Consider the following 19,773-nt stretch of genomic DNA (forward strand, 5'->3'; position numbering starts at 1 on the left):
ATGCTCTAAATGACAGCAATTTAAGAAATTAAGATGAAAGGAATGCACCAGAGACCTTTCATGTTTTATTGTATTTTTTATGTATATCTTTGTTTAAACATTTGTAAGAAGCGTAAAATGATGTGCACTGCCCTACGCTAAATAAATAAAACTTGAGGTTTGACTACTCTGTTGTCGACGAATCCTAAAACTATATTTTTTATTCTTTCTCGTTATTTGCAGCTGTTTACGTCTCAGGGGTAATAACACATGGAGAGTGTTGTCATGGCAGAGAAAGCGTGTGTCAGGCTTAGAACAAAATTACCCTCTTCGGAGTAACAGCTCTTCTGCACATAGCGGTGCCGTCTTAATTTAAGACGTGCTGTAAGGGAAGGTCAGCGGGGAGGAGCTAACACACACGCGTTCTTCTAATTACCAGATTCGTCCTTCAGCTGTGAAACAGCCTGCAATTTTCAGACAATGGCTATTGCGTTCTACGTCTGTAAGCCAGCAATAGCTGAAGGATAAACCAACGCCACACGTAGGCCTAGGAAATTGTGTAAAGTTAATAGTGCTATTGAAAACTGTAGATGAAGAAATATAAAGAGCTGTGTATCTATTGCGCCAGGAGTTAGATGTCATTAGAGGATACTGTACCCATTAAATATTTGCTAAGGCAACTCCAGAACAGATTTTAAAGGAAAAATGTAGAGCAAATTTCTTTCTCCGTGGTGTCAGTGAAGCTTTTATGATAAGAACGACATAATAGACACAAAGATAAATGTCTATATAATCTGCGCAAGGTATATTAAAATGACCGGAAACGCCTAACTTGTGCGGCTTGGGAAACTGGTCATTTCGCGAGAGGCAACTCCTGTCCGGAAACGCATAGTTTGGGCGCTGTGAGACATCAGAACTTGATAACGGTGGTGTCAAGGGTTGTTCGGCCTGTGGTTGATGTCTTAATTAGTTATGTAGCCCATTAACCATCACTGTAACGTGGACGCACAGGCTGGTTCGAGCTGTGTGGGACGTCAACCTTAAAACGCGTTTCGGAGTTGGCGATAGGCTGGTGATCCACATTTCTTTAAGAAACCTAAGAAGGCAATAGATTAAAAAAGCGATTCCAAATCTGGAGCTCCATATTTAAGAATGTACATCGCCGTTGTAACTGACCCGCATGGTACAAGCTGCTGTGTTTTCAGCATTTAAACAGTAGCGTGGACTCGTCCTATCAGATCGTAGTCTGTTGTTACAGAAGTATCGTACATCATAGTGTGCATAGTACGCCACAGAAAATAGACCAGCTGTCTATGTGGTATGATCGTGTTGACCATGGAACGTATCCTCTCCACCAACCCGTGATATGGGTAGCCCGACGTCCAGTTGGTACCGTACTTTTTTTTTTCCTCTGTCATCAGTCTTCTGATTGGTTTGATGCGACCCGCATCGAATTCCTCTCCTTTGCCAACCTCTTCATCTCAGAGTAGCATTTGTAACGTGCCTTTTCAATTATTTGCTGGATGTATTCCAATATCTGTTTTCCTCTACAGTTTTTGCCTTCACTGGACAGTGGAGGGGGAGGCGTGTTTATAGACGTAAGAAGTGCAATAGTATCGAAGGAAATTCACGGAGATCCGAATTGTGAAATGATTTGGGTGAAGGTCACGGTTAAACCAGGCTCATACATGGTAATTGGATGTCTCCATAGGCCCCCGGGCTCAGCAGCTGTTGTGGCTGACCACCTGAAGAATAATTTGGAAAATATTTCGAGTAGATTTCCCCACCATGTTATAGATCTGGGTGGAGATTTTAATTTGCCGAATATAGACTGGGAGACTCAAACGTTCATAACGGGCGGCAGGGAAAAAGAATCCAGTGAACTTTTTTTAAGTGCTTTATCTGAAAACTACCTTGAGCAGTTAAACAGAGGACCACCTCGTAGCGATGACATATTAGACCTTCTGGTGACAAACAGACCCGAACTATTTGAATCAGTTAATGCAGAACAGGGAATCAGCGATCATAAAGCGGTTACTGCATCGATGATTTCAGCCGTAAATAGAAATATTAAAAAAGGTAGGAAGATTTTTCTGTTTAGCAAAAGTGACAAAAAGCAGATTACAGAGTACTTGATGGCTCAACACTAAAGTTTTGTCTCAAGTACAAATAGTGTTGAGGATCAGTGTACAAAGTTCAAAACCATCGTACAATATGCGTTAGATGAGTATGTGCCAAGCAAGATTGTAAGAGATGGAAAAGAGCCACCGTGGTACAACAACCGAGTTAGTAAACTGCTGCGGAAGCAAAGGCAACTTCACAGCGAACGTAAACATAGCCAAAGCCTTGCAGACAAACAAAAATTACGCGAAGCGAAACGTAGTGTGAGGAGGGCTATGCGAAAGGCGTTCAATGAATTAGAAAGTAAAGTTCTATGTACTGACTTGGCAGAAAATCTTAAGAAATTTTGGTCCTATGTCAAAGCGGTAGGTGGATCAAAACAAAATGTCCAGACACTCTGTGACCTAAATGGTACTGAAACAGAGGATGACAGACTAAAGGCCGAAATACTAAATGTCTTCTTCCAAAGCTGTTTCACAGAGGAAGACTGCACTGTAGTTCCTTCTCTAGATTGTCGCACAGATGACAGAATGGTAGATATTGAAATAGACGACAGAGGGATAGAGAAAAGGGTGCTGACCTGATGGGATACCAGTTCGATTTTACACAGAGTACTAGGAACTTGGCCCCCCTTCTTGCAGCGGTGTACCGTAGGTCTCTAAAAGAGCGAAGCGTTCCAAAGGATTGGAAAAGGGCACAGGTCATCCCCGTTTTCAAGAAGGGACGTCGAACAGATGTGCAGAACTATAGACCTATATCTCTAACGTCGATCAGTTGTATAATTTTGGAACACGTATTATGTTCGAGTATAATGACCTTTCTGGAGACTAGAAATCTACTCTGTAGGAAGAAGTATGGGTTTCGAAAAAGACGGTTGTGTGAAACCCAGCTCGCGCTATTCGTCCACGAGACTCAAGAGGGCGATAGACACGGGTTCACAGGTAGATGCCGTGTTTCTTGACTTCCGCAAGGCGTTTGACACAGTTCCCCACAGTCGTTTGTTGTTTAATGAACAAAGTAAAAGCATACGGACTATCAGATCAATTGTGTGATTGGATTGAGGAGTTCCTAGATAACAGAACGCAGCATGTCATTCTCAATGGAGAGAAGTCTTCCGAAGTAAGAGTGGTTTCACGTGTGCCGCAGGGGAGTGTCATAGGACCGTTGCTATTCACAATATACATAAATGACCTGGTGGATGATATCGGAAGTTCACTGAGGCTTTTTGCAGATGATGCTGTGCTGTATCGAGAGGTTGCAACAATGAAAAATTGTACTGAAATGCAGGACGATCTGCAGAGAATTGACGCATGGTGCAGGGAATGGCAATTGAATCTCAATGTAGACAAGTGTAATGTGCTGCGAATACATAGAAAGATAGATCCCTTATCATTTAGCTACAAAATAGCAGGTCAGCAACTGGAAGCAGTTAATTCCATAAATTATCTGGGAGTACGCATTAGGAGTGATTTAAAATGGAATGATCATATAAAGTTGATCGTCGGTAAAGCAGATGCCAGACTGAGATTCATTGGAAGAATCCTAAGGAAATGCAATCCAAAAACAAAGGAGATAGGTTACAGTACGCTTGTTCGCCCACTGCTTGAATACTGCTCAACAGTGTGGGATCCGTACCAGATAGGGTTGATAGAAGAGATATAGAAGATGCAACGGAGAGCAGCGCGCTTCGTGACAGGGTCATTTAGTAATCGCGAAAGCGTTACGGAGATGATAGATAAACTCCAGTGGAAGACTCTGCAGGAGAGACGCTCAGTAGCTCGGTACGGACTTTTGTTAAAGTTTCGAGAACATACCTTCACCGAAGAGTCAAGCAGTATATTGCTCCCTCCTACGTACATCTCGCGAAGAGACCATGAGGATAAAATCAGAGAGATTAGAGCCCACACAGAAGCATACCAACAATCCTTCTTTCCACGAACAATACGAGACTGGAATAGAAGGGAGAACCGATAGAGGTACTCAGGTGGCTTGCGGAGTATGGATGTAGATGTAGTTGTACAGCTCCCTGATGCCTTAACAGATGTCCTGTCATCCTGTCCCTTCTCCTTGTCAGCGTGTTCCATATATTCGTATCATCCCCAATTCTGCGCAGAAGCTCCTTATTCCTTACTTTATCAGTCCAACTAATTTTGAACAGTCGCCTGTAGCACCACATCTCAAATGTTTCGATTCTCTTCTGTTCCAGTTTTCCCACAATCCGTGTTTCACTACCATACAGTGCTGTGCTTCAAACGTACGTTCTTAGAAATTTCTTCCTGAGCATAAGGCCTATGTTTCATACTAGTAGACCTGTCTTGGCTAGGAATGACGCTTTTGCCAGTGTTAGTCTCCTTTTGGTGTCCTCCTTGCTCCGTCCGTCATTGGTCATTTTACTGCGTAGGTAGCAGAATTCCTTAACCTCATCTGTTTCGTGACCGTCAGTTCTGTTGTGAAGTATCTCATTGTTCTCATCTCTGCTACTCCTCATTACTTTTGTTTTTCTTAGATTTACTCTCTGTCCATATTCCGTACTCATTAGACTGTTATTTCCATTCAGCAGCTCTTGTAATTCTTCACTTCCACTCAGGATAGCAATGTCATCAGCGAATATTATCATTGATATCCTTTCACGTTGAGTTTTAATTCCACTCCTGGATCTTTTTTTATTTCAATCATTGCTTCTTCGATGAACAGATTGAACAATAGGGGCGAAAGACTACACCCCTGTCTTGAACCCTTTTTAATCCGAGCATCATTGTACTAAAATCACGTATAGTACCGTCGTTTTGCAATAGATCTACATCTACATCTACATCCATACTCCGCAAGCTACCTGACGGTGTGTGGCGGAGATGACGAACCCAACGTGGTATCTTCGTCCATTGAAGCAGGAAGCAGCAGAAACATATCCGAGTAAAATAAAGTAGGTGAGTTTGCATTTGACACGGCTGAAAGTCTGAATAAAACGTTCAACTGTGAAGACTTTAGGCTATGGACTATTTCGTAAATGATATTATGTGCATATGTCTTCGTAACATTAGTACTAAAAAGTAGTTGTTGCAGTGAACGAAAGTTTTTACTTCGTCTATTTGAAAAGCAGTTAGTTCCAAGGTACTAAGTAAAGAAATAATAGTTTTTGTTACGATTCAAGCATATTTTCAATCAGACAGCATTATCGTGAGTTATGTAACATAATACAATTTTCATATAATGTCGCTTGTCATTGCTTTTTATTGGTAAACATTAAGGTATGTAACATCATTACATTCCAAATTAAAGAATTTTGTGTTATGTCACTCATGTCTTTTAGATGTAAGTTAGCGCGAGTGGATTTCATCATGTTGCTGCTTAGCCTTAGCCACACGATATGCTTGTGATTACAAAGTCATTACAGTCATTTATTAAATTCGAATTTATGCTGGTTTTGGAGATGGTGACCGTCTTATTCTGCAACCTAAATTCATTTAAACTAAATTCTGGAATTAAGAGTTACGACTAACTACAGTGAGACTTTAATTCATTATCACTTTTTACACTGAAGCTCTGAAGAAACTGGTACAGGATTGCGTATTCAAATACAGAGATACGTAAACAGGCAGAATATGGCGCTGCGATCCGCAAAACATATATAAGACAACAGATGTCTGGCACAATTGTTAGACCGCTTTCTGCTACTACAATGGCAGGTTAACCAGATTTAAGTGACTTTGAACGTTATGTTATAGTCGGCGCTAGAGCGATGGGACACAACATCTCCGAGGTAACGATGAAGGGGTGTTTTCCCGTACGACCACTTCAAGAGTGTACCGAGAATATCAGGAATCCGGTAGAACATCACATCTCCAACATCGCTGCTGCCGGAGAAAGATCCTGCAACAACAGGACCGACGTCGACTGAAGATAATCGTTCAACGTGACAGAAGTGTAAACGTTCGGCAAACTGCTGCAGATTTCAATACTGGGACATCAAGAAGTGTCAGCGTCGGAACCATTCAATGAAACATCATCGATATGGGCTTTCGGAGCCGAAGGCCCACTCGTGTACCCTTGATGACTTCACGGCACAAAGCTTTACGCCGCGGCTAGGCCCGTCAATCTTGATGACTGGAAACATGGATGCAAGTGTGTGGGTGTGGACACAACCTTTTGAGTACATGGACGCTGCATGACAGCGGGGAAGTGTTCAAACTGGCGGAGGGTCTTTAGTGGTGTGGGGCGTGTGGATACGTCTAGATACGACTCTGACAGGTGACACGTACGTGAGCATCCTGTCTGATCACCTGCATCCGTTCATTTGCATTGTGCATTTCTTCAGGACAATGCGACACCCCACACGTCCGTAATTGTTACAGACTGGCTCCAGGAACACTTCTGAGTTTAACCACTTCCACGAGAACATTATTGAGCGTATCTGGAATGCCTTGGTACGTGGTGTTCTGAAGAGATCCTCAACATTCGTACTCGTATGGATTTGAGGGCATCCCTGCAGGTTTCATGGTGTCAGTTCCCTCCAGACTTTAGTCGAGTGCGTGCAGCGTCGTGTCGCGGCAATCCTGCGTGGTCTCGGAGGCCGATACACGATATTAGGCAGGGTTCCAGTTTCTTTGGCTCAATGAACTTCGCGATCGTTGTTTTAAGTAGTACAAACTATCGAGCGATAGTGATCTATATTCTGTCTGTAATCATTGGTTTTCGGAATCGATGCCTCGTTTTCAGTGATAGCGCAACACTAGGTACACGTGTCACAAACGTTACGTACTCTTTAGAGCATAGCTATTATACACAGCAATATTACAAAGTTTCTGATTTTCTCGAGGAAACGTTTTCGAAGGTGCGTGCTGACGTTTGTGCAACTGCTTTGGTCTACGTGTGAACATAATTCCTGCCTCTTGTCGGCGATTACTGTGATAAGCCATTTCTCGAGCCAAATACCTGTAGGGATTGCAGAATCCGTTACAACCTGCAGCGAACATTTAATCTGATACGAAAACTGGTAGTAATTCGTGCAGTGACGCGGTTTTAATGCGCCGCTAGGTGTAATCCAGCCTCGCCACTCTTGTTGCTCCAGTTGTGTCGAGACCCCGCCAGAGCTGTGGTAAGCGGAGTGTTGACCGGCCGGCGCCACGCCGTAATTAATGCGTCTTTGGGCGGCCTGACGCAAGCCGGGGGTCGCCGGGGAGGCTCTGGCGTGGGAAAGCGCGAGGCTGGGCTGGTCTGGCCCGTGAGCGAGCGAGCGAGCGCGGGCGTGTGGCGTGAGGCGTGCGGCGTGCGGCGCGGGCCAAGGGCAGGCACCGGGCACGCCCACACACAGGAATCCCGCGCTTGCGCCACCAGCTGTCGCCGTGCCGCCGCCGACACGAGCCGCGCACGTGTCCCCTCGTGCGCGTCTTCAAACAAGTCGTACATTAAAAAAAAGAACAACCCGGTGTCGACGTGTTGAAATCGACAACAATTAGACTATATTCGAAGAAATGGCTTTTAAAACTGGAACAACCTTACGCCATGCAACAAAGTGCCACTATCAGAGCTACCACACTTGGGCGCGCAAATGATTAGAATTTCGAGACAACTATGTAAAGTAGTCAGCTACGAGGCATGTCCAAGAAATTTTTTCTCGGCCTATTTTCGTCGAGAAAATACGCTTTTATTTCTTGCAATGTTGTTGAATATTCTCGCTTCAGGACGTATAGTTTCAAGAAGTTACGATAGTTGGCGGCGCTATACGTAGCCTTCAAAATGGTGTCTGTAAAGGAGGTGGGCACCATGCAGAGAACTGTCATTGACTTTCTTTTGGCGGAAAAGCAGAGCAGCTCAGATACTCATGGGCGCTTGCAGAATGTCTCCGGAGACATGGCAGTGAACAGAAGCACGTTGAGTCGTTGGGCGAGGCGTCCGTCATCACCCCAACACGGTCGTGCCGACCTCTCGGATCTCGTTCCTGCATGGCCGCACTGCTCCTCCAGCCGGAGGTTCGAGTCCTCTCTGGAGCATGGGTGTGTGTGTGTGTGTGTGTGTGTGTGTGTGTGTGTGTGTGTGTGTGTGTGTTGTTCTTAGCATAAGTTAGTTTAAGTTACTTTAAGTTGTGTTTATGGACCGATGACCTCAGCAGTTTGGTCCCTTAGGAATTCACACACACACACACACACACACACCATACAGACAGACACACAATCTCCTGCGTGCCGGGCAAACGCACGCAGCTGTGATTCCTGCAATGCTGGAATGTGGTCACTCTCATTGCAAATGCCTGCGGATCATAATCAGTCACCTTTCTGCACAACTGGACGTCTCTTTTGGTACTGTTGACACATTCGCCCACGAGCTGGGGTACTCCAAAGTGTGTGCCTCGCTGCCCCACAGAAGACCAAAAAGAGCGACGAAGGACCATCTGTGCGGAATTGCTTGCGCATAATGAGACTGATCGTGACACTTTGTTGTCGACCATCGGCTCAGGCGATGAAACGTGTGTTCGTCACTTCGAAGAAAAATTTCAAAGCCGCATCCTCAGCTGGTAAAGTCATCCCTACTCTGAAGGGATTATTCTGTTTCTCCTCCCTCAAGGTGCAAAGGTCAAATCTCTAATGTATTGTGCTACACTCAGGGAATTTAAGCAACAACTTCAGTGTGTTCGTCACCACAGAAATGCAAACCAAGTTCTCCTTTCCATGGCAACACAAGATATTGCACAAATCAGTGGACCCGAGAGGAGATCACAAAACTTCATTGGAGTGTTATTCCTCATCTACTCTACAGCCCGAATCTGACACATTTCGACTTCCATCTGTCTTTCGTCGTTTAATGAGCAAAGTATGAGGATATTGACTATCAGACCAATTATGTGATTGGCATGAAGAGTTACTAGATAACAGAACGCAGCGTATCGTTCTCAATGGAGAGAAGTCTTCCGAAGTAAGAGTGATTTTAGGTGTGCTGCAGGGGAGTGTCGTAGGAGCGTTGCTACTCGCAATATATATATGACCTTATGGATAACGTCGGAAGTTCACTGAGGGTTTTTGTGGATGATTGTGTAGTATATCGAAAGGTTGTATCAATGGAAAATTGTACTGAAACGCAGGAGGATCTGCATGGTGTAGGGAATGGCAATTGAATCTCAATGTAGACAAGTGTAATGTGCTGCGAGTACATAGAAAGAAAGATCCTTTATCATTTAGCTACAATATAGCAGGTTAGCATCTCGAAGCAGTTAACTCAATAAATTATCTTGGAGTAGGCATTAGAAGTGATTTAAAATGGAATGATCACATAAAGTTTTTTTGTTTCGACAACATACCTTCACCGAGGAGTCAAGCAGTATATTGCTCCCTCCTACGTATATCTCGCGAAGAGACCATGAGGATAAAAATCAGAGAGATTGGAGCCCACACAGAGGTATACCGACAATCTTTCTTTCCACGATCAATAAGAGACTGGAATAGAAGGGAGAACCGCTAGAGATGCTCCAAGTACCCTCCGCCACACATCGTCAGGTGGCTTGCGGAGTATGGATGTAGATGCATATGTAGATGTCTTGGCCAGTGAACGATACACTCTCCACCAAGCAGTATTGATGCAGCAAGACTTTGGATCCGATGTCGACCAGTAGAGTGCTGCCATGCGGGTAAACAGACCCTCCCACTAAAGTGGTATAAGTCTGTCGCATTGAGCGAAGATTATCTCGAAAACTAGGGTTTTGTAGCGAAAGCAGAGGGTGTAATACATTGCGCTGAAATCTTGAATAAAACTAATCTGGTTTAAGAAACAAAGTGTTGCATACTTCGTTCCTCACACATTCTGTGCCTGACGAGAAATTACGCAGCGGGATCTCTTTCATAAACAGTATTTGGATGTCTGTTGCCTGTGAGAAGATGTCCTGTGTAAGTGGGCTGTTTCTGTGTTGGCAGCGCTGTGTAGCGCTTTGCATTGGATCTCTGATTGCGCTTTCTTTGTAAGAAACTCTGTGGCTGGTCGGACTCGTTGGAAGTTAATCGCCAGTAGTGATGGACAGTTGGAAGTTAGTCGCCAGCAGTGATGGAAGTACTGTTGGGCAGTTGGAGGTGAACAGCCAGCAATGATAGATGTCAGATGTGAGAAGTTATATTGATGAAGGGTAGAGTTCTGAAGTGTTAATGTAAGTTAAAGATATTGAAGTATCTGACTTGGAGACTGTAAATTATTCATGATTACATACCTTTGTACTGGATGTCAATAACGATTTTTATTCGTATTTCAACTGGATATGACATTATTAAAGTAAAAAAATACATAATTTGATTTGCAACAAAATCTTTCCTTTCCTAACCATATTCCTATTAGTGGTTAGTGACTTTAGTAGTTAGAATCTTTGCAGTAGTTCGAGTAATGCAGATTTTTGTTAGGTAAGTGATTAATGAAATGTATAGGTTATTGTTAGGATTTCTTTCTAGTTACAGCCATTCGATATTGTGGGTCTCAGTCATTCAGCAATTTAAGTACAGACTCACAACTGAAAATAAAGAAGTTTCGTGTGATGACTCGCATGAAAAGGGAAAACTCTGCACCACCTCGTATGAGAATTCGACAGTGGATGGACTGTGACCTGTCGAAACTACGGTTTACCGTTCTGTGACCTAGCCACAAGCGTTGCTCGCGATCTCACGACTTTCAAAGCAATCTAATGGGTTCAGAAGGACCATTCTCAAAGCCGTGCAGGGTATCAGCAGCCCCATGCGACTAACACTCGAGAGTATGGAGATATTGTTTGTTCCATCATGAAGGTTCGTAAGCCACGTCACGTACATCACGAAATGAATTTGTTTGCAGCACGATAATGGAAATTGCGAAGATCTGAGGACCTATAGGAAAAGAATAAAGGATGTACAAGAACCAAGAGAGAACAATCAGAGTGAAAGACCAATATGTAAGTTCTCGGATTGAAAAGGGTGCAAGGCAGGGGTGTTGTCTTTCGCTCCTGCTGTATATCGAAGAGCAGTGACAGAAATAAAAGAAAGGTTCAAGAGTGGGATTAAAATCGGAGGTGAAAGGATATCAGTGATAACATTCTCTGATGACACTGCTACCCAGAGTGAAGGTGAAGAAGAATTACAGGATTTGTTAAATGGAATCAACAGTCTAATGAGTAAATAATATGGACGGAGAATAAATCGAAGAAAAACGAAAGGAGTGAAAAGTAGCAGAAATAGAACAGCAAGAAACTTAACATCATAACTGAGGATCACGAAGTAGATGAAGTTACCTAGGAAGTAAAATAACTCATGACGAACGGTGCAAGAGGAACTTAAAAAGCAAAAAGGGGCGTTCCTGGCCAAGAGAAGTCTGTTAGTATCAAACATAGGCATTATGTTGAGGAGGAAATTTCTGAGCAGTACGTATGGAGCACAGCATTGTGTAGTAGTGAGATGTGGAGTGTGGGAAAACCAAACTATGGAATCGAAGAATTTGGGATGTGGTGCTACAGACGAATATTGAAAACAAGGTGGATTGATAAGGTAAGGAATGAGGAGGTTCTCTGCTGACTCGGCGGGAAAAGCCGTTTTTGGAAAACACAAGAGGAAGAGACAGGATGATAGGATATCCGTTAAGATATCACGGAATAACTCCCACGGTACTAGAGGGAGCTGTAGAGAGTAAAAAATATAGAGGAAGAGACAGACTGGAAGACAGCCAGCTCCTTTGAGATGAAGAGGTTGCAGGGATCAAGCACTTTTTGCTTCAACAACAAGATGAACATAAGCAACGATTATGTGATCTCTGTGGACTGTGAACAAGCGCTACCGAGAGGAAAGCCATGGAGGTCTTTTTGTCTGCCCGAACACATACTAATCTACACAACTTTTGCTTCGCTGACAGATCGACTCCCGATAAACTTTCTTGTACGAGATGAGTTTGAGATCCTACTATGTCTGTAGCAGTATGTTAAGATGTAAACATATATGCAGAAATCAGACTATCTTTGTAAGGTAGATGTATGGACTATCAACATTTTGAGCATATATTTTAAAACGGGCATTACCAAACTTTTTTTGGGTCTGCGAACGCTTTTGACCAGATGGAGATTCATCGGACATCTCTTCTACTGTCGTATAAGCATAAATTCAAACTTCAAATGTAATATTGTGTTCAAAAATTTTAAGAAAGAATTGCTCCAGTTCCTCTCATTTATCAATGTATAATTTCGTGTATATGTATCAGGTAAGTATTGTGGCAAAGTTCAAATTCCGTAAACGTAAATTTGAAACGATGGATGTAAAACTAAGCAGGAACTCTAATATCTCCCATCGAATATGAGTTAAAATCGATATTTATATTCGGAGCTCCAGATTGCGAATTTCATTGCTGTATATACCATCATTTTACCTAATCTGTTTCGTTTCTTTACTCTTTTTATGTGGAATCATGTACAGATAGTTTTACGATTCGGATATCAGGTAAAATAATTTCGGAGACGTTTTCTGAAGACTTGATTTCTCGGAAATAACTTGATTATCGATGTACACCAACTTGAAATGATGCGGTAGCATTTAGATTACGTTTATAGGGCTCTAAAACTATAATGAGGTGGATGATTTTGTTTCCCAGAACAGATTTTAGCGGGATGCAGTTTAATATTCTAACGGGGCTACTTTTAAATTTTCCTTATACCACAGCTGATTTTGTTAAATAAGCCCTTCAATCGCACCATAGTCAGGAATTAAATTTCTTCAGTATTGACGTTAGGTGTTTAATATGGCAGTAGTTTTGAAATGTGTGTTACGGCCTCATCAGAAAATACTGCAGTAACGAAATTTAAGCATTTAGCGCCCTCCAGGCCGAAAACCAGCGCGCTCCCTGCCCTGCCGCTTATATGTGACCATGCTTCTAAGAATATTTAGCTTCACTCTGTAGCGTAATCGATCATAATCAATGTAAATAAAATATATCCTTCCAAAAACTCACACATTTTTATGACACAAATGGTGCGACTATGTTAATGGTGTTGTTTTCGTTACTAAGTAATTTTTCTATCATTGGTCTCGTTACAGTAATCCTACACTCAAAGCTTCCGTTGAGTTTTCCTAGGAGCTTATCACTTCAAAGACATCCTTATCCAATAAACAAAGAACTGTGATTCTATTAAGACAATCGCATCAAACAGCGCTACAACAGTGTTATGGAAACCACAGATTACTTTAAAAAAAGGGGCTGAGCACCGTTCAATGTCAGGAAGTATATATACATCGCTAAATCAGAGTATTCTTTAGAACTACATTGAAAATAACGTTCTTTTAATTTAATAAGGCTGCAGAGAACCGAGTATATAAGATATTCCTGAATTAATACGAGACAGAAAGCAATAACAGGGTGTATACGCAACTTGAATGCCTCCTAATGCTTATTTGTTCAACACTGTCACTTGCTTAATTGAACTGGGATACATTCATAAATACAAGCTTCCTGCAGCAGGAAATTAGTGTCAATTGAGTGTGAAAACTGACAGTGTATGAAGAGACATCGCAGACTTCTTACTTTCAATTCCTTGCGGTGAAAGGGACGAGATGGACTGATTAAGACCTTGATTCATTCTAATGGATACTTTCAGCCGGATCCCTGCGGACTGAGCCAACCAAAAAGGAATATTAGGGAAGGGAGCGGGAAAGAAGAAACGTGTGTTTAATGTTCCTTTGGTGCTGAAGTAATTGAATGCAGAGTAAGAGCCCATATTCTAGAAGGATGTGGAAGGGAACTGTCTGTACTATATCCAAAGGAGTCACCCCCTTTTATGCGATTTTAAGGATATCGCGGGATGCCTAAAGAGTAATAGTTGGGTGCGGACTTGCAGCGCTGTCCTGCCGAATGCCTGCCTAACTACCGCTCGACATCGACAGGTGTATTCGGTAGGGGATTTGTTGTTTTAGAATTGATCTTACAACGAAGCAAAAGCTACCGGCAGTTTTCGTCAGGTCCAAATTTATTTGGACCTCTTGCTTAGTCAAAATATGCAAGCTTACTGTGTGAGGTTGTTTGAGTCGATGATTTTTCGACGTTTACTGGGGTTTATCACGTCAAGACTGTACTTTTCGATCATTTGTTTTAAATTGGTTGCGTAATACCGGTAGTGTGGACTGTTCAGCGCCATCCTAAAGGATCAGTGTAGTCGCCCGCGAGAATGATGTGAAAATGATAATGCAAAAAAAAGTTCAGAACCACGCCTTGTGGAGTAAACCCTGCCAACAGAACACTGTATCATTCTCCGTTAAGTCGTCGGTGGGCAATGTTACGGAGGTGGACATGGTGGCTTCTGATTGTTTTCGTGAGGCTGAAAAATTTGTGACGGTACCAGAAATCGAAGGCAGTTGCCACGCAGACACACTGAACACTCAGCTACGCAGAACATAAACTATTTGAAGATATTTGGGTTTGCGTTAAGATGTGTTTAGAACTCTTGTTTAGCTATTTCCTCTCGCAGGTGCCTGATATATGTGCACATTTTGTCAATTTAAGTACGAATTCTTCGGACGCCATGAATCATGATGCTGCCTTAATCAGTGTGTCATCATTTCCTGAACCTCGTCGTCTTTCACGGAAGTCTTTCTACTCAAATGCATGCTCACCTCTGGAAATCGAAGTACGTCAACTGCAAGGGTTTACCAAATGAGAGGTATGAATTGCGACACTGTACTCTTGTATAGGAGCAACGGGTTTGATATCTTTCTGCGGCTATCATGATTTTAGTTTTAGCTAAATCATATCGGGTTACTATGCTGGCATGGATTCTTAAAAAGCTCGATGTTATTTTTCCTTCCCGTCCTTGTTCAGTGAGAATTATTGCTTTGTGTCTAATGATTTAGACGCCGAAGGGAAATTAATGGTAACGGCTTCCGCCGAAGGAATGCCACGGTTACTGTGTGCGCGAACAGTGATGGAAGTTGCCATCAATAAAAGAAATTTTTCAGTGTTAGCTTCAACCACACCAGTGCAGTTCTTGTAACGACTCAGTTCTGACTGTGGCACTGATCAAGTACCTACAAGATAATAAATATAAAATGTTCAAATGTGTGTGAAATCTTATGGGATTTAACTAAGGACATCAGTCCCTACGCTTACACACTACTTAACCCAAATTATACTAAGGACAAACACACACACCCATGCCCGAGGGAGGAATCGAACCTCCGCCGGGGACCAGCCGCACAGTCCATGACTGCAGCGCCCTAGACCGTTCGGCTAATCCCGCGCGGCTAATAATTATAAAAGAGGTGGTTCGTTTCTGTTAGGGAATATATTTTATTGATCCTTTGGCAGTCGAAAGTTTTCATTGTCTTTTCTTGTGAAAAACTCGAACGGAAGAAACACGTTCGCCGCTTGCTCTCGCAGTTCAGTGCTGACAACCTAAGCCTGTATTACGCGAGTGAATTTCTGATCAATATCGACTACTCGGAGTGCTTGCGCCTTTCGTGGATGCTTGTAAATCAGCAGCCTATCACGCAACGACACGAATGCTCTTTTATCTCATAAGAACGACGGGTTCCTCTTAACCACATGTGCACCATTCAGACGTGCCAAACGGAGCAGGAGCACACACACAATTTTGGTGCTTCGTGTAAACTAAAAGGATCATTCACAGCTGACGAGATTCGGTACAGAATAAAACACCTGGGGCGCTGCAGTAGACTCACTTGGCTCGAGTAGTCAACTGAGACGAGAAAATCGATCGTGTGAAAAAGGATGTACCTTCGTTTCATCTCTGCTCTTAACGGTACTTACAGTTAGCAGAACACAAGCATTCAAACAACTCAATATCTGGTACACGTACACATGCACAACACATCATTTTAATTTTAATCTAGAACAATAGACAAAACAGATATGAAACAGTTATAATCCACCAGTCTGCCCAATGATTTAAGGAGGTTTCCCTTCGTCACCAGGCGATTATCAGAACTCAAAACATCCTTCCAAATATTCTCCTTTGGGAATCTGTCTTTTTTGTTGCCGAAATTCTGGGTCATGTGGCTAAAATGAATAAGGCACAGCAACACCCCACCCAAAGGTGTAGAAATGGAAAAGAAAATTAGTATCGAGTTCGAAATCATTTTCTCCAGCAGTATCGCTATTAAGATCTTGTGGGACGCGATATATTAATAAAGAAATGTTCTCTGCTACGATATAGACACTTTTTAGCTATTATTGTTATATTTGAGTGTTTGCTTCCTAGATTAATGTCATACATCATCTTCAAATGGAGACCGTCAGCGGAATGAAACGATTTGTTTGTAGCTCTAATGGGAACAAAATGTTACAAGTGATCCCAGAATAAACGTTTTAGAGGCAAAGAACGTTTTTGAACTTCATTATGTGTAAATTATCCGTTTAGAAACCCTAAAGAGACCTTAATAAAATGGAAATAACGCTAGAACCTAACGGTTCGCCCACGCACGTCTGTGTCATTATCAGTGTCAATGATGATTGTCAGTAAACCCTCATCTCCGTAGGACAGGATGAATGTAGCAATCATTTGTTATGGACAGGGAAAAGGACATTTTCCGGAATATGGAAGTTAAGTTCACACATAGTCGGCCGGCCGAAGTGGCCGAGCGGTTCTTGGCGCTTCAGTCTGGAACCGGGCGACCGCTACGGTCGCGGGTTCGAATCCTGCCTCGGGTATGGATGTGTGTGATGTCCTTAAGTTAGTTAGGTTTAAGTAGTTCTAAGTTCTAGGGGACTGATTACCTCAGATTTTAAGTCCCATAGTGCTCAGAGCCATTTTTTTCACACATAGTCAGAAGCCTAAGGAGGAGTGTATTACAGTATACATACAATGATGTTAAGTTCGAAACGTTACCGACTTCCTAGAGCACAGCAGAACAATATAGTGGGAGCATCCGGTACTATGTGAGTCATAAAAATGATTGTTTATTTGCAGAACGTTATATCGCCACCTTCTGTAGACCTCAGGAGCGTGCTACAAAATGGAACTGCCAGTGGGGATTACTGCTTGTCTCGGTTGTCATCTGGTTGCACGATTCTCATAAAACATAGTTGGAAAATTATCTCTAGAACGCGGAGGGTACCAGCTTCTTCCTGGTAGGAAGGGGATCACCACTGGTGACTCACTCACAACTGATAATATTGTATTGTACCCTGTTTACAAAATCTACAACGCACGAGAATATTTACGTCATTTTCAACGCCTCTCCGCCATGTGAATCACGTAAACACGCCTTGCCTGGATAACGAGTGTTCCGAGCGGGCGGTCTCACTTCCAAAATAGGTGACCCGCCACATGCGTCCCTCTCTCCAGGAGCAGACGCGTGGAACTGAGTTGACGTGACGTTCGTTGAGTAACTGCGGCCTCCTAACATTTAACACTTTGTCAGTGAGCGATATACACCAAGGACAGCTGAAGCACGACGCTATACCGCCACCTTCTGCAGACCTCGGGAGGGTGCCGCAGGATTGAACTGTCGGCGGAGATTACTGCACGTCACAGTTGTCACCTGGCTACACGATTCTCATATAAATTGGTTGGCGTGAACTACAAAACATTTTAGTCCTGAGCTTGTGCTCTTTCACGGTTGATTACGGATATTACTCAGAAAATGTCACAAGTTAGAGAAAAGTATCTAACTTCACACCAAAGACTCTTGAGGTTAATTTCCGCCAAAAAAAGGGATATCTGTCCATTTGGGAATGTGCCCGTTACCGCATGTTAGTAATGATATGCACAAAGCGGTTTCTGTGTGTTGGTAAAATGTTTCGTGAATGGAATGTTCGGAACAGTGTGCTGTGCACGTGCAAGCGATTTTCTGACTATACATTGATAATTGGCGGTTATCACTCGTTCGACCTATACTTGAGTATTGCTCATCAGTGTGGGATCCGTACCAGGTCGGGTTGACGGAGGAGATAGAGAAGATCCAAAGAAGAGCAGCACGTTTCGTCACAGGGTTATTTGGTAACCGTGATAGCGTTACGGAGATGTTTAGCAAACTCAAGTGGCAGACTCTGCAAGGGAGGCGCTCTGCATAGCGGTGTAGCTTGCTCGCCAGGTTTCGAGAGGGTGCGTTTCTGGATGAGGTATCGAATATATTGCTTCCCCCTACTTATACCTCCCGAGGAGATCACGAATGTAAAATTAGAGAGATTCGAGCGCGCACGGAGGCTTTCCGGCAGTCGTTCTTCCCGCGAACCATACGCGACTGGAACAGAAAAGGGAGGTAATGACAGTGGCATATAAAGTGCCCTCCGCCACACACCGTTGGGTGGCTTGCGGAGTGTAAATGGAGATGTAGATGTATCATACCGTATCATCTGAAATTTTTACAGTATAGTCGTAGTTAAAAATGAAATACACCGTAAGCACTTAATGTTAGGAAAATATGTTAATGCCTCACTGATTCTCTCAGTGAACACTCATTTTACTTTACAACACAGACATGGCCTTTTGTTGAGAAGAAAAAGTAGAATACATAAGCAAATAGAGTGCCAAGCCACTCCAGCTTTGGACATCTACCTGGGTGAAAGTGTGGTGTCACCGCCAGACACCACACTTGCTAGGTGGTAGCCTTTAAATCGGCCGCGGTCCGTTAGTATACGTCGGACACGTGTGTCGCCACTATCAGTGACTGCAGACCGAGCGCCGCCACACGGCAGGTCTAGAGAGACTTCCTAGTACTCGCCCCAATTGTACAGCCGACTTTGCTAGCGATGGTTCACTGCCTTCTACGCTCTCATTTGCCGAGACGATAGTTAGCACAGCCTTCAGCTACGAATTTTGCTACGACCTAGCAAGGCGCCATTATCAGTTACTATTGATACGGTGAATCATGTAATGTCAAGAGCGACGTTCGTCATTAATGGATTAAAGTTAAGTATTCCACCAGCTACGCCCGTTGTTTCTCAACTCTAATTCCCTTGTCATGTTGCAGACCTCACGCCAGGCTGCGTGACCTAAACGCGTGCATTTCGGCCTCGGTTGGCTCTCCTGCCAACCACAACATTGGCGACGTGGCAAAACCGCGTTCTTATCGATATTGCCCTGATTTACTTGTGTAATGGCTTCTCCACAATCTCCAGATGTACTGTCCGAAATTTATCGCTTACAGAATGAGCAGATGCAGGCCTTACTGGATGCCCTGGGACAGCTCGTCCAGGGCCAACGTGCAATGCAAAACGATGCGGCAGCAGCCACTCCACCGCTAACGCAGCCACAACACGCTGTTGCACCCACTATGGTACGTGATGCAATTGCACAGAACGTTTCTAATGTTCGTAAAAGGAAACAGATTTTGAAACTAGTAAATCCCTCCCTTCAACAAGTGATGGACATATTGGATCGGCAGGACACACTTGACTTTGCTCAGGAATCATTTGAAACTTTTCCAGCAGTGTGTCAGGTTAACTGGCCCGACGGGCGAGCTGCACGGAGCAGTAAACAGCCCACGCCGCCCGGCCGCGCCGCGCCGCTGCCGCCAGGATCCCAGCCACGTGTGTCGCGCCAGCAAGCAAATGCAGTGATCAAATCATGCCCGCGGTGTGCTACTAAACATTCGCGTGAGAACTGTCCATCACCCCAGGCTATTTGCTTTTATTGTAATAAGAAAGGACATGTTCATAGTGTTTGCCAGACAAAGCTCAGATCGGAAGCTCAAAGCCGTTCCAGGCCCTTTGCTTCGCGCCGGAATCGGAATCGAACCA

This window comes from Schistocerca gregaria, chromosome 2 (assembly GCF_023897955.1).
Source record: "Schistocerca gregaria isolate iqSchGreg1 chromosome 2, iqSchGreg1.2, whole genome shotgun sequence".
NCBI classification, from domain to species: domain Eukaryota; kingdom Metazoa; phylum Arthropoda; class Insecta; order Orthoptera; family Acrididae; genus Schistocerca; species Schistocerca gregaria.